The sequence below is a fragment of the Rattus norvegicus genome, chromosome 16 (genome assembly GCF_021556685.1).
Source record: "Rattus norvegicus strain SHRSP/BbbUtx chromosome 16, alternate assembly SHRSP_T2T, whole genome shotgun sequence".
NCBI classification, from domain to species: domain Eukaryota; kingdom Metazoa; phylum Chordata; class Mammalia; order Rodentia; family Muridae; genus Rattus; species Rattus norvegicus.
Window position 1 is genome coordinate 11,157,242 of NC_141549.1, and position 27,825 is coordinate 11,185,066.

Below are 27,825 nucleotides of genomic sequence, written 5' to 3' on the forward strand. Positions count from 1 at the left end.
AACAGGGGTGAAGAAAAGTTGGTATGAGTGGGAAGGTCCACCACAACTAAGTATCTATTTTAAAAAAACCATGTTTAAACCTACTAACTTATAAACTACCTAAAAACATAATTGTCAAAATTGTCAAAAAGAAATATAAATTGTCCAAAATACCAATGTATCAAACAAAATGCTTCCACCAGTGGTATGACCGAAATAAGGGTAATAAACTGTATTTTGATTGGATCTCAGGCATACTCCATAGGACATAGTTAATGTTTAATAGTATAAAAATGGTCAAGGGTCCATTACTAGAAATGCCTAAGCCCTAAGAACAAATCTACTGATTCTAATTTTCTAAATATGTATATTGCCAGATTGTCTTCAAATATTTATGTTTATATCCATAGACTAGCCCTGCCCTTAGCCTTGGTCAGAGAAGCCTACTCATCTTCCTCATCGTCCTTTTCTATATCCTCCTCCTCAATCTCTTCCATCTCCTCCTCTATCTCCTTCATATCCTCTTCCTCCATTTCCTCCTCAGTTTCCTCCTCCTCCTCCACCTCCTTCTTTTCCTTTTCATCTGCAGTGAACCAACATTAATGCAGACAATCACGGCTGATCACAATGCTGAAAATATGTGATTATTAAATGTCTCTCAGGGAAATCTATATTATCCCTCTCAAAGCTCAAGAACATTGGGGGAAGGTGGCAGAATGAGTGTAAAAGCTAAGTGATAGGTAGAAGACTCATGAAGTACTGTTCTCTTGGCATGACATGGCCACTGTTCTTGTGAAAGCACAGAACCTACTATTATTTCATAGTGAGTCCTTAAGAGCAGGTCAATGAATATTGAGTCATGAGTAAGAAAGGGTTCCATGGAGTCTGCCCTGGCTTTTCCCCAGAGAGCAGCTGATTTCTTGAGAGAGATGAAGTCATTGTTTTCAATGACCCATATTTCTCACCATGCACAAAGCTCAAGTCCAAGTGGACCAAAGACCTCAACATAAAACCAGATACACTGAATCTAATAGAAGAGAAGGTATGAAAGAACCTTGAACTCATTGGCACAGGAGTAAATTTCCTAAACAAAACTGTAATGACTCAGGCTCTAAGACCAAGAGTTGATAAATAGGACCTCATGAAACTGGAAAGCTTCTGTAAAACAAAGGACATAGTCAATAAGACAGATCAGCAACCTACTGATTGGGGAAAAGTCTTCATTAACCCCACATCCAATTGAGGGCTAATATCCAAAATATGTAAAGAAGTCAAGAAATCAACTACCAAGAAACCAAACAACCCAATAAAAAAATGGGGTATAGAACTAAACAGAGAGTTCACAACAGAGGAATCTTGAATGGCTGAGAAGCACTTAAAGAACTGTTCAAAGTTCTTAGTCATGGGGAAATGCAAATCAAAATGACCCTGAGATTCCACCTTATACCAATCAGAATGGCTAAGATCAAAACCTCAGGTGACAGCACATGTTGGCAAGGATATGGAGAAAGAAGAACACTATTCCATTGCTGGTGGAATTGCAAATTGGTAAACCCACACGGGAAATCATTCTGGAGATTCCTCAGAAAATTAGAAACAGATCTATCTGAAGACCCAGCCATACCACTCTTGGGCATATACCCAAAAGATGCCTTACCATGCCACAGGGGAATGTGATGCACTATGTTCATAGCAACCTTATTTGTAGTAGCCAGAAGCTGGAAACAACCCAGATGTCCCACAACAGAGGAAGCAATAGAGAAAATGTCGTTCATTAACACAATGGAATGCTACTCAGCCATTAAGAACAAGGACAACCTGAGTTTTGCAGGCAAATGGATAGAACTAGAAAATATCATCCTGAGTGAGGTAACTCAGACCCTAAAGGATATATATGGCAAGGACTCAGTAATAAGTGGATATCAGCCAAAAAAGTTCAGAAGTCCCAGGAGACAATTCATAGGACTCAAGAAGGCTAAGGAGCCAAAGGATCCAAGTGAGGATGCCTCAATCCCACTTGGGAGGGAGAAGAAAGCAATCATAGGAGGGGGTGAGGGAGGGACCTGGGAGGGAAAGGCAACAGGACTGGGAAGAGAGGAACATAATCAGGTATTGGGGAGGGGGTGTGAGTAACAGGACTGAAGCCCTGAGGGCCGGCAGAAAGAATCAAAGATAGGGGGTGAAGGACCCTCTAGAATGTACCAGAGATTTGGCAGGTAAGAGATGCTCAGGACTCAAAGGGAGGGACCTTAAATGAAATGCCCGACAGTGTGGGGAGGGAACTTGTAGAGTTCACTTCAGCAGAAGAGACAGGGCATCAAGTGGAGGGATGGAGTTACCATCCCACAGTCAAAATCTCTGACCCAGAATTGTTCCTATCTGTAGGAACAAAAATGGAGAGTAGCTTGAAGAAAAGGAGGTCCAGTAACAGGCCTAAACTGGGTTCCAGCTCAAGGGGAGGCCCCAAGGCCTGACACTACTATTTGATGTTATAAACTGTTGCTTACAAACGAGCCTATGTTGACTGCCCAACAAGCAGCTTTAAGAATCAGATGCAACAGATAGAGGCCTTATATCCAAAATATACAAAGAACTTAAGAAGTTAGACCGCAGGGAGACAAATAACCGTATTAAAAAATGGGGTTCGGAGCTAAACAAAGAATTCACAGCTGAGGAATGCCGAATGGCTGAGAAACACCTAAAGAAATGTTCAACATCTTTAGTCAGAAGGGAAATGCAAATCAAAACAACCCTGAGATTTCACCTCACACCAGTGAGAATGGCTAAGATCAAAAACTCAGGGGACAGCAAATGCTGGCGAGAAAGAGGAACACTCCTCCATTGTTGGTGGGATTGCAGACTGGTACAACCATTCTGGAAATCAGTCTGGAGGTTCCTCAGAAAATTGGACATTGAACTGCCTGAGGATCCAGCTATACCTCTCTTGGGCATATACCCAAAAGATGCCCCAACATATAAAAAAGACACGTGCTCCACTATGTTCATCGCAGCCTTATTTATAATAGCCAGAAGCTGGAAAGAACCCAGATGCCCTTCAACAGAGGAATGGATACAGAAAATGTGGTACATCTACACAATGGAATATTACTCAGCTATCAAAAACAATGACTTTATGAAATTCGTAGGCAAATGGTTGGAACTGGAAAATATCATCCTGAGTGAGGTAACCCAATCACAGAAAAACATACATGGTATGCACTCATTGATAAGTGGATATTAGCCCAAATGCTTGAATTACCCTAGATGCCTAGAACACATGAAACTCAAGAAGGATGATCAAAATGTGAATGCTTCACTCCTTCTCTAAAGGGGGAACAAGAATACCCTTGGCAGGGAATAGAGAGGCAAAGATTAAAACAGAGACAGAAGGAACACCCATTCAGAGCCTGCCCCACATGTGGCCCATACATATACAACCACCCAATTAGACAAGATGGATGAAGCAAAGAAGTGCATGCCGACAGGAGCCGGATGTAGATCTCTCCTGACAGACACAGCCAGAATACAGCAAATACAGAGGAGAATGCCAGCAGCAAACCACTGAACTGAGAACAGGACCCCCGTTGAAGGAATCAGAGAAAGAACTGGAAGAGCTTGAAGGGGCTCGAGACCCCATATGAACAACAATGCCAAGCAACCAGAGCTTCCAGGGACTAAGCCACTACCTAAAGACTATACATGGACTGACCCTGGACTCTAACCTCATAGATAGCATTGAATATCCTAGTAAGATCATCAGTGTAAGGGGAAGCCCTGGGTCCTGCTAAGACTGAATGTGATTGTTGGGTTGAGGGCAGCAATGGGGGGAGGATGGGGAGGGGAACAACCATAAAGAAGGAGAGGGGGAGGGATTAGGGGGATGTTGGCCGGTAAACCAGGAAAGGGAATAACACTCAAAATGTAAATAAGAAATACTCAAGTTAAAAAAAAAAAGAATCAGATGCAAATATTTACACCCATCCAATCGACAGAAGCTGGTGACTCCTGTGGTTAAGTTAGGGAAAAGCTGGAAAAAGCTGAGGAGGAGGGCGACCCAAAAACAAGACCAGCAGTCTCAATTAACCTGGTCCCCGGGATGTCTCAGACACTGAGCCACCAACCAGACAGCATACGCCAACTGATATGAGGCCCCCAACATATAGACAGCAGAGGACTGCTGGGTCTGGACTCAGTTAGAGAAGATGCACCAAACCCTAGAGACACTTGGGGTGCCAGGGAGTGGGGAGGTCTGGTGGAGTGGAATTGGGTGGATGTAGGGAGGGGCAGAAGGTGTGGGATATGGGAATGATGGAGGGTGTACTCAGAGAGATATAGTCTGGACTGTAAAAAAGATTAAAGAATAACATTTTTTAAAAGGGGGGAAAAACAAATAAAAAACAAAAAAACTTGGTGAGTCACAGAACCAAACCAAAATGAACATGAGAGTAGAAAGAAAAGTGTGAAGGAGTAGAAGTTGATGATGATGCAAAGGAGGTAAGAGAGGCTGAGGTATTGCATGTTATCAGAATGCACTATATACAGGTATAAAGCTGTCAATAAATTAATAAAACAACGGTAAACCCAAACAAACAAAATCTCTATTTAGAAGTTGTAGTAAACATGGTGTGAAAGTAATCCTGCCAGTAGGAGATGAAGTTGGTATAAATCTTGTGGAAAACATTTGTCATCAAGTAAGTTCACACTTCCCATTTTTATATCTAGTTAGATCCAAACAAGTATCTGTGCGATATATATGCACAATAGGCATATGCAAGGGTGTTCAGAGTGACATTATTTATAAGGGCTCTAAAGTAGAAACAACCCAGTATCCATTAAAGACAGAACAATTATATATTCTCCTACAATTAGGACTTTGTCACCAACAGTACCTTATAAATTACAGCTTTGTGTGGTAACGAGGATGAATTACACAGTACTGGTGTTGACAGAAAGAAGCTGCACACACAATTTCATACCTGCCTTAATTACTTTTCAATTGTTATTAAGAGACATTACCAAGGCAACTTACAAAAGTAAGCATTTAATTGAGAACTGGCTTACAGTTTCATAGGGTGAGTCCATGACTATCATGGTAGGGTATGGTAGCAGGCAGGTGCTGGAAGAGTAGTTAAGAAATCCTGATCTGAAAAATGGAGAGAATGGGAAAGAGACAGCCAGAGAGAGGGGGGGGGAGGGATACAGAGAGAGAGAGAGAGAGAGAGAGAGAGAGAGAGAGAGAGAGAGAGAGAGAGAGGCTTTAGAAAACTCAAAGTCCACTCTCAGTGACATACTGCTTCCAACAATCCTTCTTAAAGGAGTTATAATATCTGGGGACCAAGCATTCAAATATATGAGCCTATGGGACCTGTTCTTACTCAAATTACACAACAGCATATCAGACAATAATAATAAGACTAAGATACAGTACTTAAGAACACAAATATTACAGTTTGAATGCCAAATGTACTCCACTAGCTCACATGTTTGAACATTTAGTCACTAGCTGGCTGCATTATTTTGGGAGGTTGTGAAACCTTAAGGATCTGTGATTTTGCTAGCCGAGGTCAGGTCTTGAAGACTATGTTCATTTTGGTTGTGGGTAAAACTCTCTGCTTTCTGATCTGTAATGATCTGATCTGTAATGATGTTAATGAGCTGCACGGCAAGCTTCTGCTCCTATGGAGCAACCTGTTTAAGCTGCCTTTACTATCATTATTGAGAATATGATATCCTTTGAAACCTTGAGTCAAAGTCAACCTTTTCTCCTCTTGTTTCTCTTAGATGTCGTATCGGTGATTCAAAAGTAATCAGTATGGAGAATAAAATTATAAAGAAATGAAGTACACAACTGAAGTTAAAAAGTGTCTAGCTGGGTATGGTGACTCACACCTTTAATCCTAGCACTAGGGAGGCAGAGGTAGGCAGAAATTTGTAAGTTTGAGGCTAGCCTTGTCTACAAACTGAGTTCCAGAACAGCCAAGATGTTAGAGAAACCTGTGTCAAAAAACAAAATAAAACAAAACAAAAAAAACAAAAAAAACCCCAAACAACAAAAACCAAAAAAAAAAAAACCAACAAAAAACCCCAAAACACAAAACAAAACAAAACAACAACAAACCAAACCCCAACCCAAACCAAACTAAACCAAACCAACCAAACAGAAACAATAGCATCTACATGAGGCAATACAGCTTCCCCTAGAGTCTATAGAGTATCTAACAAAAATCCCGGTGACATGCATGGGAAAATTCTCTTCAAGTTGTTAGTCCAAAGACCCCAAGAAAATCCCTAAACAACACAGGGTATTTGTGTTGCCTTTAGTTGCTTCCCAGAACCTGACTCCTGTTGTGGTTGGTCTGATGCTATGATGCTAAGTGTGGGCCCCCAAGGCCTAGTGGCCCCAGAGATGAGAGAGTCCACACACAGACACAGACCCAAGTGACCTTTCCTCCAATTCCTCTGATTGGTGTGAATGAAGTTTCCTACAGCCTATAAATGGGCAGAAATGAAGTAGGCGGGGCTTGGTGCTCCAGGCCTTGGGGTTGGAGGAGACCAATGTAGGGGTGGGGGAGTTGAAGAAGGTGGAAAGAGGATTAAGACATCATGGGTTAGGAGTGAAGAAAGCAAGACCCTGGGGGCTGGCAAATTGAAGTTAAGAGCAGCCCAGATGAAACATAGTAAGTAATAACTTGGGTTTATTGATAGGAAATAGATTTTTAAGTAGCACAGAGGGTAGATATCTGCCCAGCTCTAGTGCTGAGTAAGGCTTATTGAAAATATAAAGGTTGTGTGTGTCTCTTTTATCTGGGAACTAAGTAGTTACGGGCAGGGTAGAAACCCTGGGTTGAGATTAAATTTTTCTGCAACATAGTCTATGATTGAAAGACACCATGCTTCAGACACAGCACTTGGAGGCTTGAGTCTTGAGACTCAAGCTAGAGCTGCTGTGGAAGTGCTCTGATCATTAGTATTCATAATAACAGAAAGTGCTATGCAAGCTTCCAGGGAGAACAGCAGTCATTAGTCCTACCCAGTTGTAAAGCTTGCAAACCAAGACCATGACCAACATGGCACACTACCTCCCAAAGTGGCACTTACATGTCCAGAGTAACTAACAGCTGTCTATTGGACTTAAAGCCCACTAAATAGAAGGGAATTAATGCCTCATACTATAAACCTTGCCATAGACTGTCAATACCCATGGCTGGATATGGACTGTAGAGGAGAACCCACAACTACCACTTTCCTAAATTTGTATGATTCCTCGATGTATTCTAAATACTTATTCATGTATCACAAGTAAGTTGATATTTACCCTTCATTAGAGGCATCTTTTTGTAGCAACTAGGGACTACTGAAGAAATCCGTAACTGTTTAGAATGTTGAGGTCAACTGACCACGGAATGCCAAATCCCAACTGATAACATCTACAGTGAAGCTCCCTAAGGCCCAGGAAATTCTAAGGGAGAGATAGTTCAAGATTTTAAGTACCAGAAAACAAGAATGCCTGGGTTAAATAGTATTTTCTATACACGGCAGGGAAACTGCACCCACGTAATCTCCACAGCACAACTGTCTAAACAAGCCCTGTGTAAGAGTGCCACCAGTTGACATGCCAACACTCACAAGGCCCCAGCCCTAGGTGAAGAGCTAAAAGCAATCAGTGGATACTGAGGGAGGAAGAATGGATCCTTTCCAGGGATAGGCTCCTGATAGGCTATCCAATCCCAAACACATACACATATAAACAACACTGAACTTAATTAAGCATGCTGCACATATACATGCAATTTATAGCATAATATATATAAATGATATACACACATTACACTAGTAATTTAAGAAGAAAAGGTAATTAGACAAAGAGTTTGCAGGAGTTCATGGAAGAAGCTGGAGGGGAAGTAGGAGGGATGGGATTGATACAGTATTCACAGAAGAAATTCTCAAAAAACAAAAGGGTTCAATTTTAAAAAGTAGAAATAATAAAAGTGAAAACAAATCCTATAGATAGGAAAAAAATCTATAGAACCCAAAGGTGCAGTGACTTGACACATGTTTCTTGGTGAGCTGTCCTATGGTAGAGTGACATGGTACATTTTTTTGGTTCATTGTTCTTGTCAAAAATTAGGTTAAAAATGACACTCATTAAAAAGAAACAGGAATTAAGGATTATTCTTTAAAATAACTATTCCTAAGTCATTTCGAAGGATTGTCCAGAAATATCAGTATCAAAATAAGGAATAAATACAATAGGATTGGTGTTAGATTAATGAAGCCTAAAAGCATATGGGAAATAATGTACAGTGTGATTATGTATTCCTTCCCAGGTGGGAGACATGGCTGGAGATAACATCAGTGAAGCAATTTAGTAGATTCTGACCATTTTCTATTAGCTCTGAACTTTATATTAGATAATTACTTTGTATTAACTTTGCAAGCGTAATTTGTCCATACAACACCTGGTCTTTGTTCCAGAGAGATCAATTTTATTGCCATAGAGAAATGGAAACATTTTACTTTGTGTGAAAATGAATATAAAGTGAGATGAGATCATATATATATATATATGTATATATATGATATACACATATGCATATATATTTATATAATTATATATAAATGATATCATCCAGATCAAAACAGAACAGTGGCTTTCCATGGCATCAAAAAAGTGGGGAAGATAGAGGGGACTTCTGCATTGCTGACAGTGGCTTTTTATATATTTTTTTAACCAATGCTTTTTTTGTGTGTGTGTTGAGTAATAATTATTTGATTGTTGAATTTTCTCAATGTTTGTCATAATTCCAGTTTCCAAAGGTGGGGCAGAATCAGGAAAAGAGGCAGACAAGAAGCCTCACTGGGGGTGGGGGAGCAGAAGTTCGGTTATGATAGAAAGAACAAAAAGGAAGAAACTGTTTAAAAAGCATCTTCTGAACGTTTTCTATACAGGGAAACAAATGTTAAGGGAATGTGGACATCAGTGAATTTATTTTCTTTTTAGGTAGGAAATACAGAATATGTTTCTGTGGTGGAATAATTCAACAAAAGAAAGAACAATAATGTTGAACCCAGAGGAAGCTACAAAAGCATGAGATACTTGAAGGTGGTACCAGTGGAACTGAGGACGGTGAGCGCAGTGATCACTCTGAAGGAAGCCCAGGTGTGTTGGAAAGCCCTTTCTTTCCTTAGTGGGACGTGGTGTCAGGATCTTGTTAGTCTCAGAGCAGCCTCTACAGGCAGCCTTCTTCTTGCTCATGCAATGGACCACGATCTCTTCTTCCCAAATGCCTTTGCACCTACACTGCCCAAAGTGATTAACCTTCTGCCTCCTCTCACTTGATTAATATTTTCATGTCACGAGAATCAAACAACTGCCCATGCGTCTGCATGCCCATATACATACACATACATGTCCAAAGAGGACAAGCTAGAGGAGGAGGGGTTAGGAAGGATGGAGGAGAAAGGGAGAGGTGGATAAGGGAGAAGGGAGGGGAGGGAGAAATGGAGGGGAAGAGGAAGAGATAGAGAATGTCTTGATTTCCCAGAACTTATCCTCAGCTTCCAGGGAGGCTTCCCCTCCCAGCACATTGCCTGCTGGGATTGCATATCCATTCATTTAGGCTATACTCCCCGGAGACAGCATGTGCTGTGTATTCAGTATGCATTTTTTTCTTTTGCTCAACCCCTTGGCACAGTGCCTAGCATTTTATAGGTGCCGTTCTTTTGAATGCGTGAATACATGAATAAATGTATGTTGTGTGGAAGTATTCTTAGAAATATTTGAAGAAGTCAGATTTGTCATCAAGAAATGTAATTAGCAGTAACACTTCTGCTCAATGATCAAATGCACTAATGTATTTAAACCAATAGATCTCATGTTCATTTAGACAGCCGTTCATTAATAAACTTGCAGTTAGTAGCAAGGCTATGCCAGGTAGGCAGCATTGTGGGAGAGGGACATGGGCACAGAAGCAATTCAGGTTTTGTGTGAGAATAGTTCCATGCAAACAACTCTAAATTTGAATTTGTATAGTTTAAATCTAAATTCTGTTTCTTTTTCTTCTTCAAATTTCCTGGCATTAGTCATGTTTCCTCAGTGTTTTAGGCTCCTCTTTCCTTATTAGTGTGATGATACTGATTCATCCTTTACGGTATTTTGGGGAAGATTGCATATGACAACCTATTTAAGGCAATTTGGTGACTAGTGCACTGGACACACTAGTCCTGATTAATATCTGAGCAAGAGGCGAGGCAAGGATGGAGGACTTGGTTCAGCATGTAGAAGTGATTGTGTACAGGCCTGACAACCTCAGTGGGATCCTTAGACTCTACAAGTGCCAGAAAAGTGCCGTTGTCGTCCTCTGATCTCTACATGAATGTGAGTACCCTCCCCATATACACACTATACAGATAGATTAAATAAAACTACGAAAAGGAAGTGAGGCAGGAAACTAGGGCTCCAAGTATGTGGGGATTCTATACATTGCTGGGGCTGGGGGACTGATGTTAAAAAAGTCTTTGGTTGAATCCCGGGGTAATAATACAGTGTCTCAGCTGGGAGGGATTTAAAATTCACATAGCCTAAGTATAGGTGTCTTTCATAGGTAAAGGCTCTTATGAAGGAATCAATCATATTTCAGTTCCTGGGCTTCATCCTGAAGATGAGGACCAGTCTGTATCTTAGAGACAGCACACACCTTTCTCCTCCCTTGCTTGTGGGGGTTCTCTGCTGGGGTGCTAACAGGCAAGCTATTTTGAGGCAGGAGTTGTGTAAAGAAAGGCTCACAGCAGTGCTCAGGCTTGGTCCTGCCATTGTGCTGGCCTCCTGTGATGCCTCTGTCCTTCGGAGGCACTTTGTGCCAGCAGGAATGTGAGGCAAGTTGTGAAATTCAATTAATTCTACAGCCAGCCAACATACCTCCCTCCAGGGCTGGCCCAGTCAGGACCAGTCAGTGCTAACAGCTAGGTCTGCAAATGCGATTTCAAGTCTCCTCCCTTCCAGCAGTAAGCTCTTAAGCTCTCCCTCTTCCTACTCCTCTTCCCTCCTCCCATTTACTTCTGACTTCATAGACCACAAAAATTGATATGTGGGGACGTTGTTCCATATTTACAAACAAAGTTGGGCTTTACTTATGAAGCTGTTCTTGTTGCAGCTGGAAAAGAGCATCTAAAGTAATTCCTTCTTTGTCTCTGAAGTTCTAGCAGAGACATAAGAGTAAGCGTAGGCATATGGTGAAAGCTTTGCAGGGTTGATCCTATAATCCATAAATAAAGGGTTTCCAGTTAACCTACACCAAATGGGGGTCATGAGTTCTGCGCATAGGATAAGTTCTGTGGAGGAGGAGGTAAAGGGCAGGATTATAGGCTAGTTTTAGTGCACGAGGTGAGAACATGGAGTCCTATCCCCCTACATTAGACCCAGATGCCAGAGAAGGACAGTAGGAAGTGATTCCAGGATCTCATTACAGTTTTGAAGCAATTCCAATGGGATTTCAACCCAGCAAGAATTGTGGGATGGGATTAAAGTCTTCAGTGCAGTATTTTCCCTCTATGGAGTAAATTAATGTTCACAGTCTATGGACCAATGGTCACAGGGAAATCATGCATCTTCTCTGGTATTCTGCAGAATATTTACGCTTTAATAGACTGAATATGAGACTTCAGGTCAACTGGCATGGCAGATGTTCACTTTTGGAGGATGAAGGGCTTTGGTTTAAAGCTCAATCTTTGTTTTCATGATGTCACTTCTCTTAGAGATGGGAAACTTGGCTATAAATCCCTCAACATCAAGAAAATACGGAAATGGGTAAGAATGGACCATTAATTAAACTGAACAGTAGGATTGCCTTTTACCCTTAGTAAATGACTTTTAGTAAATTATTCTGTTTTCATCCCATGGTACTTCTTTAATATTCCTAGTAGAGAGTGTCTGGAAAGGTGGAGTGATGGTACCAACTACTTCACAGTGAGTTATCCATCATCAAACCTCCAACTACCTGTTGGATCAGGATGATGAAGATCCTTAGGTTCAGAAAACCATGATGATGGCACAGCAAGCATAAAACTTGGAAAATATTTTTTTTTGTGTGTGTGATAAGAATTTGTTTCTGAATACAGTACAGTGAATAATCTAGACTCACATTGCTGTTGTCAACCAGAGATCATAGTCGAAGCTTAATCCAGCCTAGAGGTTTATAAGAAGAGACAGACATTTTAAAAATAATCGAATATTCTTGGAATTAGCATTATGGAGCACAATTCATGTAGTGGGCGCATGCCAACTGTTTGTGAAGTGCAGTCCATTTGCCTTGGAATCGGAGATATCTCAGTATAAGCGCACGCGTGCCTTCACTCTCCCTCTCTTCTGATGATCTTCTCTCTCTTCTGATTACTTTGTGCTATTAAGCACAAAAATCCCATGCTTGGTTGACATACTTCAGTAAACAAGGGCAGTTAGCCAGAAGCAGAACTATAGAAACCAAAAAGCAAGGTTAGGACTTTGAGAAATTTTCCCAGAACTGTGTATGGACTTAGATGGATGAGGTCTTTGTTTTAGTTTTTGTAGGTGGTGCTGTAACATGCTGAGGTTTTCAGCCTGAATGGTCCTTCACCATGGAGTCAGTTGTGCTAATGTCTCAGGGTATTGGGAAGTCTGGAGCCCCATTACTTTCCTCAACTGGTCTTAGTGAATTAGTCAAATCATGACCTCATCATGCTCTAAAAAGGTGTGGTTGGAATATGGACCCTTGGGGCTCCCAGAGATGGACTCACCAACCAAAGAGCATACATGGGCTGGACCTAGCCTGCTCTCTGCACATGTAGCAGATGTGTAACTTGGTCTTCATGTATGTCCTCCAACAACTGGAACAGGGTCTGTCCCTGACTCTGTTGTCTGCCTGTGGATCCTGTTTCCCTAACTGGGCTGTCTGGTCTCGTGGGAGATGATATGCCTAGTCCTGCTGTCACTTGACAAGGTGTGTTGGTACCCAGGGGAAGTACCCTTCTCAGAGGAGAAGAAGAAGGTGGAGGCGATGTAGGGGAGGCTATGAGGAGAGGGAAGCTACAATCCATACATAAAGTGAATTAATAAATAAATTAATGATAAAAACATGTACTTAGTCCTAAGGACCATTAATCTTACTGAACTGATACACAAAGGGCCATACAGTCTAAGATGCAAGGCCCACTGTTAATGCAATCAGAATAAGAATTAACAGCCCAGTCCACTAGTACTGATAGCAGAACAGTTAGCCAAGAAGACCAAGAGAGCAGAGACTGATATTAATGATATGACTTATATCTTTGTCTTTTTCTCTTTGTTTTTTCCCCAACCATAGTAATAGTTTTTTAATTATTCCTCATCAGTTAGCATAGAAACAACTGGCTTTTTTCTCCATAGCCAGACATAGTTTTATCTCACAAGAAGTAAGTCTAAGCCTTTTCAAATTTGAAGAACATTTCTACAAAGGAATTTAACTAGTTTTTATTATTGATTGATTGACTGATTGATTTGCTTTACATCCCAGAATCAGTCCTCCTCTCCTCCTAGTACTACCTCACACACATCTTCCCTGTATTCCCCCTCCCCTTCTCTGCTGAGAAAGGGGTCCTCCACTCCTCTGCTAGTCTGAGCCTGGGAAGCTGTAGGAGAGGTCGTCCAATCATAATCTCACAGAGGTAAATAGCTCCCTGTATGGGTGCAGCAGACTGAAGCAAAGTAAAGAAAGGAGGCCTATCCATCCTTTGGTACACTCTAATGAGAGTTTTATTAGAGTTCCTGTTCATTTTTTTTTAACACGGCCAGAACTTTGAGGTCTAGATATACATGTAAGTCTTTAATCTCATGTCTAAAGCTTTAACTATTAATTGGGGTGTTTTGGCTACAAAAATCCAGGCTGTTATTGGATACCATTGCCAGGGGTGGCCAAATCAGCAGACTGGTTCCTGGAGGAGCTTTTTATCTCCTACTAGAGCCACTTCAGTCTGAGTGGGGAAAGCATCTACCTACATGGAAAAGGTATCTATAAAAACTAGCAAGTACTGGTGTCCTTTCTGTGAAAGCCAGATCTTGGTGAAATGAGTTTTCACAGAGTTCTCTAAGGTGTTGTTCTCCCGTTTTGACTCCTTCCTAAGTGGAGGACTCGGTTTTGGATTTACTTGAGCACAAACCTAGCATAGGGTGGAGATACTCCATGCCAAGCTGTCTACTTGAGGTTTAACACACGTAACAGTCTGAGAGACTGAATAGTCTGACAGTTTTGTGGACCCCAGAGGAGCAGCCTGACGAAGTTCCTCATTATCGAAGTCCTGCCAACTGTTCCTGGGAGAATGGTCTCTCTGTGGTGGTCTCCATCACCCCGTAGCTTTGAGCTATCTATTCTTTCCTGTTGCATCCTTGATTTTCTCTTGCCTATACTGTGGAGACTCAGGCTGCACTGGGTCAGGGCATGCCACCACAATGTCAATAGGCCCCACTGGTCTTAGGGTCATTTATTAGGCAGCCAGGTCAGCAGACCATGGAGGACAGCAATTTGCAGGGGAAGCCAAATAGCCTCTAGCAAGGCCAATTTATTTTTTTCTTGAGAAGGCCCCTTTCTCTATAGATCATGCTGTAGACATGCACAGTGGGTCAGATTGATGAGTTCTGCTCCTTGGATTAAGGTTCCTGGCTTAGGTTTAAACCATTTCAGATAAACTAACTACTGAAACTCTCAGGTACCTGATTTCATTGCCCATCTTATGACAGTCGTGGATGAGTACCTGCACCCTGGAATCAGGCAAGAGGGTAGCCGGACCGGTGGTGGTGAGTTTCTCAGACCAGACTTGAAGGTGGGCCAGCAACAGGGTCCAATGCCATGTAACATAGTCATTAGACAGCCAGCATTCTGGTGTTCCTTGGCGGAGGGTCTCGATTCACATCATAGAGTGCTGTGAACATAAGATATTATCGTAGAGGTTACTTGTTTGCTTCCCTTCATTAAACCAGCAGGAGGCACCACAGCTCTTAGACCAGTGGGAAATCCTGTGGCCACAGGGTCCAATCATTTCAGCAGCTATGTCACAGAGTATGCCATGACCGTAAACTATGGGATAAAAACCCCTTTGGTCTTTTGTTTAGTTTCAGTCAAGATTAGAATTAGTGCCTCACTTTGTCTGTGTGTATAAAGGCCTTGCTATTTCTACAAACCATGGTATCCAGAGGCAGCAATATCCAGCTGCACTTAGGAACTCCTGTTCCTAATATTAATACTGTCAATATTGCCATGCTTTGTCAGTAACTGGTCAGTAATCATGTATCCTTCTTAGTGCTCCATACATGAAAATCATTTGATCCTAGATGTCACTATTAGTAATTTCCATACTTTGAATGTGTCCTTCAGAAGTCCAGGTACGGGAGCCTCAGTTCCTTTATAAGGTAGAGGAAGGAGATGGGACCTATCAGCAGATGTGTGGATCATGGAGGTGGAGCTTAACAGATTAGAGGAGTTCAGCCCGTGTTTATCTCTTCCAATGTGCTGCTCACATGATCTTTCCTCATGCTTAAAGCAGCATATAGCAATCGCCATTTATAGCCGCCTGCTATGGGATATTCCAGTCTCCAGATCATAAACCAAAACAACTGTCCACTCTCAAGTGTTCTATGAAGACAATGGCAGCCAATGAACACGGCAGTAGTAGTCATGTGCATCACCTAGTTCCATGATAGTCATGGCTTGTCAAGTTTAAAACTACCGTTTCCTTTGTAAAAATAGGACTGTGTGGAACTATCTCAATACTTCAAAAACTTTCAAAAACAATCTCGTTTTGCATTATAGTCTTCACAAGACATTTATTCATTGGTTTTTACTATTGGATGGAGGTTTTAGATTTTATTAATGTTTTTATAGTAATAAGCCACTTAATGACATGAGTGTGTTCTAAGAAATTCATTAGGGGATTCTGTTTGAGCATCATAGTGTCACACAAACTTTAGTAGTGTATATTTATTGCCTAATGTGGCATATTGACATAACCAAGCAATGTGGCAATTAAGAGGAGACTAACTTAGCATATAAATTTTTTTTTTATAATAGAAGAAGTATATGCTAAAGTAATGGAAAGTCTAATTTTCAAAGTCTATAAACCAGTACTAAGCTAATTTGTTTCAAGGCCAAGCAGTATCCACTGTTTTAATGGTATATCCTTGCTTCTATATGGTGGCAGTATGATAGGCCTGTGTGCATTAGCATTATACTAACACACGAATAACAAATTGTGTTATGATATCATGATGGCTATCTTGACACAAGGCAATAGGAATTTTTCAGCGCTTTTATCATCTTGTGGGGTATGGAATATCTTTGTACATGAAGTTTATCAATGACTAAACTGCCATCATGTGGCACATGACACTGATTGGTTGTCACACCCTGGCAGAGAAATTTTCACTCTCTAGTATTCATTGGCTCATTCATTGAGTTGATCATATTAGCATGGACTGACCACATATTCTTTTATTCACTGGCCTGTATCCAGTATGCCCTAGCATGTGTTTTTCCCTCTAGTAGCACTAAATAAAGAATCCCTTCAAGATGATGCATATGATCTTTTTAATGTATTCCATAAAGAAGGGTACAGATAATAGGAAATATTTTTTCCAACTTTATAGAAAAAAAAGAGTATTGTAAATTAAAACTGTGAAAATTTCATAAAAGCAAATCAGGGTAACCCAAGTCAAATACTTGTAAGACACAAATTGCCATCATGAACTCAAAACAAAATAGAAAATTCTGAATAGACAAATGGGAATGAATACCTGTCAGTTCATAGTTTTAAAAGTTTCTTACAAAAAGCTTACCAGATGGCTGTACTGATGAATTGTATCTATCATTTTAAGGTGAGTTAATGATAATCTTTCTCAAACTCTCAAAAAAAAAAAAAAACAGAACAGGAAAGAACTTCTGAGTTCATTTACTGAAGGTGAAATTACTCAGTTATCAAATCAGATTCAGACATCACAAGCTGAAAGCTGGGAAGTGTGCACAATGCCTGAAATTCCAGCTACCCAGAAGGCTATACCAAGAAGTCACAGAGGTATGGGTGGATTTCAAGGGTGGCTTAAGTGACTCTTTGTCTCTAAAACACTGTGGGGTTGGGGATGTAACAGTTGTAGAATACATGTCTAGCATGTACAGATCCCTGGATTTGGTCCTCAGAGTGAAGATCAAAATTAAAAACCAAAAGTAACACCCAACAGAAACAGATGTAAAGTCCTTGTGCTAACACAAGCTTGTAGTCTCAGCACTTGGGAGGCAGGGCAGAGGCAAGAAAATGGCAGCAAAGTAAAGGCTAATCTCATCTTCGAATTGAGTTCTCGGCCAGACAAGAATATGTAAGACTTGTTTCAGAAAATAGAACAAACAAGCAAAAAGCTTCAATACCAATGAACAGATTCCAACAGCACATTAAATAAGTTGGATATCGGAGCTGACTAGGACTTATTCCAGGATGCAAATGCGTGAATATATATCAATGAGTTCATATCGGACTCCTTGAGCTGCCCCAGCAATGGGTAATGAATTAAGTCGACCTGGCTCTGGATGGCTGAAGGATGATGCTTGTCCCCACAAGGTTTGGCTTACTCTCAAGCCTAGCACATACCCTCTACAGCCATGTTTATTGGCCAAGGAGTAAAAAGACCCACAGTTGAGTATCATTGAAATGCAACACTTTTATCTTTCCTTTCTTTTTGCCTGTAGACTCAAAAGCATCTAATGCGAGCTTCAATATGAATATAAATATGTCATAGTGAAGCTGGAGGGATAATGAATACCCCTCGTGGGAAAATGCTCAACATGCTTCCTTATCTAGTGGCATCACAAAGCTCCAGATGGCTCCCTGGGCTACCATCCATGCTGCTGATAAATAGCTCTATACAGCATCTTTTGTGGCATCTTAAAACTAGCCCAAACTCCCTGCCTCAGACTCTTGCAACTCTTCATTCTACCATAAAACACAAACCTCTAAACCCCATCATTTTAAAAACTTCCTGGGTTTTCAAAGTGCATTCTCATGCTATTGAATTTCCTCTCTTGCTGGAGCTGTTGAGTGTTAAACTGCCACCAGCTCAAAGTCCTTATAGAATCTTCTCCCTCCAACCCCCCATCTTATAAAACATACTCCATATGTCCTGTAGGTATCAATCTCTTAACAGTTTTCTGAAGATCCTCATTTCAAGGCAGGGAAACAACTTTACTGTCTTCTTAGACAGTGAGTTCATCTAGCTAGGCTACCTTTCAAAGTCTGCTATTTGAGGTAGTGGTTTAAGGAGTTCGACCCAAAACTAACCAAAAAGTTTCTTGTCCTATCTCTGTACTGTTCATCTGTAAACTGGGGAAAATGATAGGAGGTCCCCATGGAGACATTTTGCTTACCAAATTACTCTTTGTTTTACAATCAGAAACATTTAGTAAGAGTTAACAGTCACAGTAGTTATTGAAGCTTATGACACCTTGACACCAAACCATTTTTCCTTCTGACTAGGTCACCATCACAATTTCACATTTTGACCTAGTATTCTGCTTCTCTGCTTTTCTGCAAGACCTCATATCACAACTGCTAACATATGGACATATCCATCAAACACCCTGGCACCTAACCTCCCCCAGTTTTTGGACCTTACTACTCTTATTAACTTCAAATTCCCTGCCTTTGGTCACTTCCATGTCAGATGTGACATCTATCCTTCCATTATTTAGAAAGCATACTATCTCTTTTCCATCACCTCCCCTTTATTACTAACCTCTCAAGGTAACTTTCTTCTCTATAGAGCATTCATTTTAATACCTCCATTTCCTTTCTTCCTCTACATTGTCACAGGATGAGCTAGAATTTAAAGAATACCTACTTTAATTTTCCCTTGCCTCGAGATACCTTTTGTGTTTATGTTGTAAACATAAAAAATTCAGACTCATGACCAACAATATCTGTCTGCATGCACCTGTCTCACGTGAAGTTTATTCCTCCTTCACTTTCATCTACAAATAGACTCAAGGGAGTCTCTTATTTTCTTTAGTTCTGAGTTTGTTGAGTATCTGTTCTCCCTGCTTCCATAATGTCCTAGCTTACAGCTCACACCAAACTGGGTAGTGATGGGTTTCTTAATTACTTACCCAACTATCAATGTAAACTTTATAGGAAACTGTTTTGAGTGGAATAGTCAATCAATCTACCTGGATATTATTTGGAAATAGGGATTTTTGCTGACATAACTAGCTAATTTGAGATACTAGATTGGGGGAGATATTAAACTCGATGATTGATTGATTTATAGATTAAGTCCTAAGAAGTCACAGACACATATAGGGAAGGAGGCCATAGGACAAGAGAGACAAAGATTGAGGTATAATAATAGGAATAGAAGGAATGCCAAAGGAAGCTAGAAATTGCCAACAGTTATACAGAGGCCTAGGTCAGATTTTCCTCAGAGCTTTCTAAAGAAAAAAAATGCTGATCCTATTTTTCAACCTCTAGTCTCTAGAATAGCAGTTTCTACCTTTCGGTTACAACCCTCACATGATTTGAATATCAGATATCCTGCATGTCAGACACTCACTTTATGATTATAATTAGCAAAGTTAGTTATAAAGTAATAACTGAATTTTTTTTGGTTGGGGGGTTACCATAATATGAGGAACATTATGAAAAGGTCAAAGCATAAGGAGACTTGAACAGCACTGCTTTGGCACTATTCAAAACAAGTTCCTGTGTTCAAAGCCACCCACTTTGTCTAAGTTTTTAATAAAGATTTAGGAAAGAGGCATCCTCTGTGATAAAGATTTTTTTCATTCCTGCTTTGTTTCTAAGCTAGAACAAGGTACAAGCTGAGTTACCAGGTAAAGAATGTTAAGTGAACTGTCAAAGCAAGACAGACAGACTGCTGTCAGCTTGGTACTAGGACAAGAGTTGATAATGAGAGGCAACTGGAGAAATCTAGTCTAGTGTGCAGAATGTCTAACAGTGGGTCTACAGGCTGGATTAGAAGGGCCCTATAGCTGCATTGCTGCGTAAGAGCCTCTGCTGAAGAATGGTCCCTAAGTCAGCACAGAGATTCCCCTTACCTTGAGAGTTTGGGGAGCAAAATAACCATAGCACAGCTGAAAACAGGGTGTAATGTGGGCATGAAGGTAAAACCCAAGCATCAGGATGAACAGTTGGGGTTGTCAGAATACCAGGGGAGAAAGATAGTTTTAGCCTTGCACTGGCCAGATTTAAAAATATAGCAAAAGCCTATGGAGAAAGAGAAGTTTGTTACCTGAGCCTGCATACTGCTGTTTACTGGAGGAAACAGGTCTTGTCTTTGCTGTTCAGAGGTTACTTTCACAATCTGGGTGCCATTTGTGATTCAATTACCTTCACCCACAGGCAGAAAGAATTGGAGTGTGAATGAAATTTCTCTCCTTGGCACTTGGGAAATCCTTGCTCTCTAATTTACAATTTTGGCAAACCCCACTTAGCTCATCTTGCTTTAATAGCTATGCCAAGCAAAGCTATCGTCTCCTGTTTGTTTTACCAGTAACTGGTATTGAAGGGAAACTTTTGTTTAAAACTTGCGGCCATTCAAGCATTTGGGCTAATAGCCACTTATCAGTGAGTGCATACCATGTATGTCTTTCTGTGATTGGGTTAGCTCACTCAGGATGATATTTTCCAGTTCCAACCATTTGCCTACGAATTTCATAAACTCGTTGTTTTTGATAGCTGAGTAATATTCCATTGTGTAGATGTACCACATTTTCTGTATCCATTCCTCTGTTGAAGGGCATCTGGGTTCTTTCCATTTTCTGGCTATTATAAATAAGGCTGCGATGAACATAGTGGAGCACGTGTCTCTTTTATATGTTGAGGCATCTTTTGGGTATATGCCCAAGAGAGGTATAGCTGGATCCTCAGGCAGTTCAATGTCCAATTTTCTGAGGAACCTCCAGACTGATTTCCAGAATGGTTTTACCAGTCTGCAATCCCACCAACAATGGAGGAGTGTTCCTCTTTCTCCACATCCTCGCCAGCATCTGCTGTCACCTGAGTTTTTGATCTTAGCCAATCGCACTGGTGTGAGGTGAAATCTCAGGGTTGTTTTGATTTGCATTTCCCTTATGACTAAAGATGTTGAACATTTCTTTAGGTGTTTCTCAGCCATTCGGCATTCCTCAGATACCTAGAACAAACGAAACTCAAGACGGATGATCAAAATGTGAATGCTTCACTCCTTCTTTAAATGAGGAATAAGAATATTCTTGGCAGGGAAGGGAGAGGCAAAGATTAAAACAGAGACTGAAGGAACACCCATTCAGAGCCTGCCCCACATGTGGCCCATACATATACAGCCACCCAATTAGACAAGATGGATGAAGCAAAGAAGTGCAGACTGACAGGAGCCGGATGTAGATCGCTCCTGAGAGACACAGCCAGAATACAGCAAATATAGAGGCGAATGCCAGCAGCAAACCACTGAACTGAGAATAGGTCCCCTATTGAAGGAATCAGAGAAAGAACTGGAAGAGCTTGAAGGGGCTCGAGACCCCAAAAGTACAACAATGCCAAGCAACCAGAGCTTCCAGGGACTAAGCCACTACCTAAAGACTATACATGGACTGACCCTGGACTCTGACCCCATAGGTAGCAATGAATATCCTAGTAAGAGCACCAGTGGAAGGGGAAGCCCTGGGTCCTGCTAAGACTGAACCCCCAGTGAACTAGTCTATGGGGGGAGGGCGGCAATGGGGGGAGGGTTGGGAGGGGAACACCCATAAGGAAGGGGAGGGGGGAGGGGGATGTTTGCCCGGAAACCGGGAAAGGGAATAACACTCGAAATGTATATAAGAAATATTCAAGTTAATAAAAAAAAAAAAAAAAAACTTGCGGCCAGCTATTTTCCCCCCACTTCTTTTGTTTGCTTTGTCCTTTTACAAATGCATGCCTGGGCTAGAAGCCATTCTGTTCTCCCTTTTGCTAGTCCTAAATCCACACAAATAAAGACGCTCTTTGGCAAAATCACACAGGAAGCTGTTTCAGTAATGTGTACTGCTAATGTAAGCCAAACAGACTCGGTAACCTGGGGGCCACCATCTCTAAACCTGTTGTTGTCTCCTGTGCTGTTGTAAAAATATAATAAATAAAAATGCTGTCTTTTATCCCCCACTAGGACCTTCACTGCGGTATCCCAGGATATCTACTAGATATCTTAATTCTCAGTCACCGAAGCTTCTCACCTACTCTGCTGCATCCTATATCACACTGCCAAAGGCCTCTCTCTGAGCCTGGCAGCAATCTCTCTCTACCTATCTAGTTTCCAAGGCAGATTCCCATGCCAGAAACACACATCCCAACTCTGTGGTGGCCCAGACCAGCCACCCCACACTCCATTACATTTAAATCTACACATGAAAGAACACACAACACAATAAGCTTTCACCCAAATGATAAGATATAAGTGCCTAACTAAACATACAAAGCCCAGTACCATCCATCCCTTAAGAACATTAATAATAACCTGTAAATGCACAGAGTGGGATCTTTTTTTTTTTAAAGATTTATTTATTTATTATATATAAGTACACTGTAGCTGTCTTCAGATACACCAGAAGAGGGCATCGGATCTCTTTACAGATGGTTGTGAGCCACCATGTGGTTGCTGGGAATTGAACTCATGACCTCTGAAAGAGCAGTCGGGTGCTCTTAACTGCTGAGCCATCTCTCCAGCCCGCACAGAGTGGAATCTTAATGTCACCTGCCATATTGTTCTGCCACGGCTTCTCTCCTTCTCCCTCCTGTCTCTTCCTCCTTTCCGTTCCACTCTCCTCCTCTTCCTTTAAACTTTTCTCCCGCCCATCTTTCCTTTTCGTCCAATGACAGGCCTCCTTCTATCTTGTACCTGCCTCACCTGTGACATCATCCCACACTCCTGGGGGTCATAGGTGGTAGAAACTCAACAGATTCCCTTCGAGCATTTGAGAAACCAGTCTGGGATTTGAGTTACCAGCATCAGCTGCTAATCTGCTGGAAGACTCTGTTTAGGAGTATCCTCACTGGGGGTTGGGGATTTAGCTCAGTGGTAGAGCGCTTGCCTAGGAAGCGCAAGGCCATGGGTTCGGTCCCCAGCTCCGAAAAAAAGAACCAAAAAAAAAAAAAAAAAAAAAAAAGAGTATCCTCACTGTTGGTATACCAGATTTTTTTATTGGATTTTTTTATATTTACATTTCAAAAGCTATATCCTTTCCTGGTTTCTCACACTGTACACACACACACACACACACACACACACACACACACACACACAGTGCATTTTTTTTCCTTTTTTTCTTTTTTTTCCGGAGCTGAGGATTGAATTCAGGACCTTGTGCTTACTAGGCAAGTGCTCTACCACTGAGCTAAACCCCCAACCCCTACAGTGCATTTTCTTAATAGGTCTTAGGGATAGCATGATGAAGCGTTTTGGCGCCTGTAACTGCATCCTCATGATTGGGAACTGAGGGTAATATGGAAGTTGGCTGCATAAACCATGAACTAAAATTATATTCTTTCGAGTTGATAAATTTGAATTCTTTTCAAAAAGATTTTCACAATAGTTTCTAAGACAAAATGATGTCTTTCAGTGTTTAATAAAGCAAACTGAAACAAGCTTTACATTGAATATATGAAATTTAAAAAAAGCAGAGTAATTTACTCTTGACCTGCCACACTTCAATATCTCGATCAGTTTTGTAAGGTACCTATGACACTGGCATTTTTGAACATTATGTTTTAATATGTGCTTATTAATTATTTGTCAAGTAGAATTGAATGAAAAGATCAAATATATATTATAGGTAATACATTTCAGATTGTTGGCATGTTCAATTAATCTCTCCTCTCTATAGTCCATGATTTTTGTGAATGAAAAAGTGCTCTTACAAGTACTAATATATTTGATAATTTTAGAGAAAATATTGCTAAGTGGAGCTGATTCATGGTTCTATTTTTCAAATGAAAATTGATATCTATTTTGGACCATATATTTTCAGACACTTCAATCAAGAGTGCTTTTCCTTGAGAAATATTTTCACAGCCCAAATCTCATCAAATAAGTTATATATATTTATAATTATTTTGAGCGTTTCACCAAATGCAGATGTTCCCAAATCAGAAAATCAGAGGTCACCTAAAACTCATTCTGCTCTGTCATTAAAAATCAACTTGCTGAATTGAAAACAAGAGTTTGTTAAATATCTCTCTTGCAAGTCAGGGTAAAAGAGCCTTGTCCTAGAATTGGGCCTCACATCCTGCACACCATTTGAATTCCCTGCTTACTTTGCTCAGTCTCGATTTTACTTTGCAAAATTGAATTTAAATGTCTTCTTGTTTACAAGCTTGGCTTTCAAAAATTTCAATTTGCTAAAAGCTCAGAAGCCGATTTGGGGCAAACCATTTGTTGCATGGACTTATTAAAGATTTATAGATGGTTTTCTTAATAAAATGTCTGTCTGCCAAATTTAGAAGACTCACTTAAGCAATGCTGAATGCTACTGCAGGGCATCTAAACTGATTTACAAAATGCTACCCTTAAAGGCTCTAAAATTTTTTGAAATTTAACTGGTGTCAAGACAGAGTTGAAAGCCTGTGCTGCCAAGTTGAATTTCATAGTTAATGTGTTCGTCACATTAATCCTGTCATTTAGCCATTCTGTATACATGTAAACAGTAATGTGTTTTGACTATTGCTTTTATCTCTATCCTTAGACAATTGAGACTTATTTAAAACAATCAAGAATTCTGTGTAGAAGCTACAAACAATTCCAAGTGCACTGTTGTTTGTTTCACAGATACATTAATTTAGTAAAAATGCTTCTTAATAGAGAATAGCAGGCTGTGCTTCACTCCAAGTTTGATTTGTGCATGTATTTTAAAAATTCATTATCCAGACAAAATTCTTTTAAAAGAATTTAGACACACATTCACAACAATATAAAGTGTTTCACCTTTAGTAGAATGAATTTTTTTTTTTTTGAGACACAGTCTCATGGATTCCTAGACTGATCTTAAGCTTGATGTGAAGCTGACAAGGACCTTGAGTTTCTGATTCTATTACTTCTACATCCTCACTGCTAGGGCAGAATGAATATTTTACCACTCTTAATTCTTTTAATGGGAACAATTTTGACCAATTACTGGAATTAATGGGAATATTTTTGTTTGGAACTTTAGATAATTGTTATAAAGTTTCACTTTATTTAGCTACAGGGCACAGACACTGCACTTCACTCTGTACTGAGTTCCCCCCTCCAAATGAAGCCTCTGCTGCTTTCATCAACAGAAGGAGACACAGAGTTGATTTCATGAGGACTACGGTCTATTCAGGGGGTTGTCTGTGGCCCATATGAGCATCTGCTTTGAACAACTTTAAGATAATCCATACAACCATCAACCATTTCCAGAGATTTTTTTTTTTGTGGCAGGGATTTACCACTTACTGACATAGCATGGCAGATTCTATGGACCTCCAAGTGTCTTTGACCCATAGACACTCTTCAGGAAACTCTTGGCACAAAAAACTGTAGCACAAAGTCCCCAGGAATTTGAAATCAAGATAAAAAGTATCTTTCATAGAAAATTACTGTCTCTTTCTTTCTGTTATTTAATTAGATGAAAGGTATCTAACACAAAATTCTTATTTAAAAATGAACACTTTGGCCATATTTGACACATTTACAAAGTTATAAAACTAACATCTCTCATCCAACTATGAACAAGGCCCCACCTGCTTAGCTTTTACCATTAGATGTGATAAAAACCATTCAGGATGGAATAGCTCTAGGCTAAAACGACCATCTTTATTTAGCTCAAAAGCATTTTCTTTTCCAGTCATTCTAGGTCCTTTGATGGAAGCTCCCCCACGCATATTACATTCTAGAAGACATGGATTTGATAATGAACAGTAACAGATATGGGATATCTCTATAGGTTATTTGTCAGCCAGGCAACATAATCCCTCAAAGGAACACACACTATTGCCATTGAACTTTTTTGCCTGTCATAACTAAGTGGCAATAGACTTTTGGTAAAGATACAACTCACTCTGGTTGCAGAACATTGAGAAATCATCTTTGAATTGACCATGAAAATTCCTCCCTGATTCCTATATTTCCTGTTCTGCAAGTTGCTATAGAGATTGCTGACGAAAAAAAGACATTGACGGTCTTATCCATCACATGACAATGCTTGCTACCGTACTGAGTTACCAGACTAATTTCATTTCCCACTGCCAGAGTAGCATGATACTTATGGGGGGAAACTGTTTACCAATTCAAGTTGATCACAGGAATGATTTCATGTCTAGTACTGTGAATTTGGTCAAAAGTCTATACCTGGAGAAATCACAGACCTTATTGGGGAATGTACTGGTATTGTTACACTGAATGCTTAGTCGGTCAAACTGTCTCCTTACTTTATTTTCAAAGTGGGTAGTGGTTACTTCAGAGACTCATAACTGGCCAAACTGCTTAGAATAAGTGACTGCGAATGCTCAGATAAGGACAGGGAATATATATCACTCTTTCCCTATGCTGGGCTCAGGGAAATGTTAGCAAAATTGTCTAAGCTGAAGGGTAGGAAGGAGAAGTGAGAAATGTCTTCTGCATGTTACACGACTGGTCCACATATGCACTCACCACAGCTCTGGTTACCTGGACAACACCTGAACAAGATTAGTTTATTGAAAATTGGCACATAGTGGTGAGCCTGGAAAGTAAGGTAACTGAGCTGTTGTCTACACTAAACCACTATCCTATGTGCTAGCATCATTTGTAATGGGAGGTACTCTGTGTGCTTCCAAAGAAGAAACATAAACCTTAACCAAGCTACAAAAACTATGATTTATAATAGTGTCCAGTCTGAAAGATATGTGTCTACTCCTATGACATGAATATTGTGGTGTAACTAACAGAATCTGATGTGACTTAAGATGCAAATCCCTGCGATGGAACCCATACTGCTTGGCTGACCAAGAACCTGAGACTAAAAAAATGGATAAGACAGCCAGGGTAAAGCTAATACTACTTAGTTCTGCTAAAGAAACAGTAATAAAATGATTCCTATTGATCTGAGAGGCTCAGATCATTGTCTTGCTCAACCATCATCAGAGAAGCTTCCTCCTGAAGCAGACCACAGATCCCAAGACATCCTGAGACTCATAGCCAGACCTTATGCAGAGGGAGAACCTGGGAATACTTAGTCCTAAATTGGCAAAGCAGCCTTATGCACCCATTCATAACCTAGGATTGATAACCTACAGTTGATAACCACTTGCAAATGAAAGTTTATTTTTCTCTAAGACAGTTTCTAGGTAAACAAACTACTCTTAAGTGCAGTCCTCATGTTCAGAACAGAAGGCCAATAGAAAATGAACCCATTTACCTCTATGGAGCCTTCTGTTCTCATAATGTCCTATCAGGACATTTATATAATAAATTTTCTCTTTTTACTCTGTATGTCCATGGTGTATATATTTTGGATTCCAGGTTAATTAATGTTTTTATGGGAATCCTGTGCATCTTTGATTTTTATGCCTATTCTTAGCTGCAGACAAGGAGTTTCTGACGTCCTCTCCCTAGCTGAAATGCTGACTGCAGTTGCTGACTTCTGGGGAGGGAGAGAATCATTTTGATTTGAGAATGTGACCAGTGGTAGACTGGCTGTCCTTGTGAACTATGATAGTAGCCACATACCTATTCCTACAGGATCCACACTTATTGGATACAAGGTGTAAAGAAAATAGTGATAAGTATAATCAATTATTAAAATGAAAAAACAAAAACAAAAAAAAACAGAAGAG

General features: G+C 40.3%; 2 long non-coding RNA genes across 4 annotated transcripts in view; one reads left to right on the forward strand and one right to left on the reverse strand.

Moving 5' to 3' along the window:
- LOC148000382 (uncharacterized) overlaps nt 1–7,364 on the reverse strand; it is a 52,744-nt gene extending 45,380 nt beyond the window's left edge. The window contains exon 1 of one of the 2 annotated variants that reach the window (XR_015639648.1): nt 7,295–7,364. This is a non-coding gene — a long non-coding RNA (uncharacterized LOC148000382). The remainder of the gene's footprint in view (nt 1–7,294) is intronic. The other variant, XR_015639650.1, reaches the window with a different exon arrangement.
- LOC146583947 (uncharacterized) overlaps nt 6,496–27,825 on the forward strand; it is a 412,373-nt gene continuing 391,043 nt past the window's right edge. For both annotated transcript variants that reach the window (NR_203055.1, NR_203054.1), the window contains 2 exon segments: nt 6,496–6,656; nt 8,981–9,139. This is a non-coding gene — a long non-coding RNA (uncharacterized LOC146583947).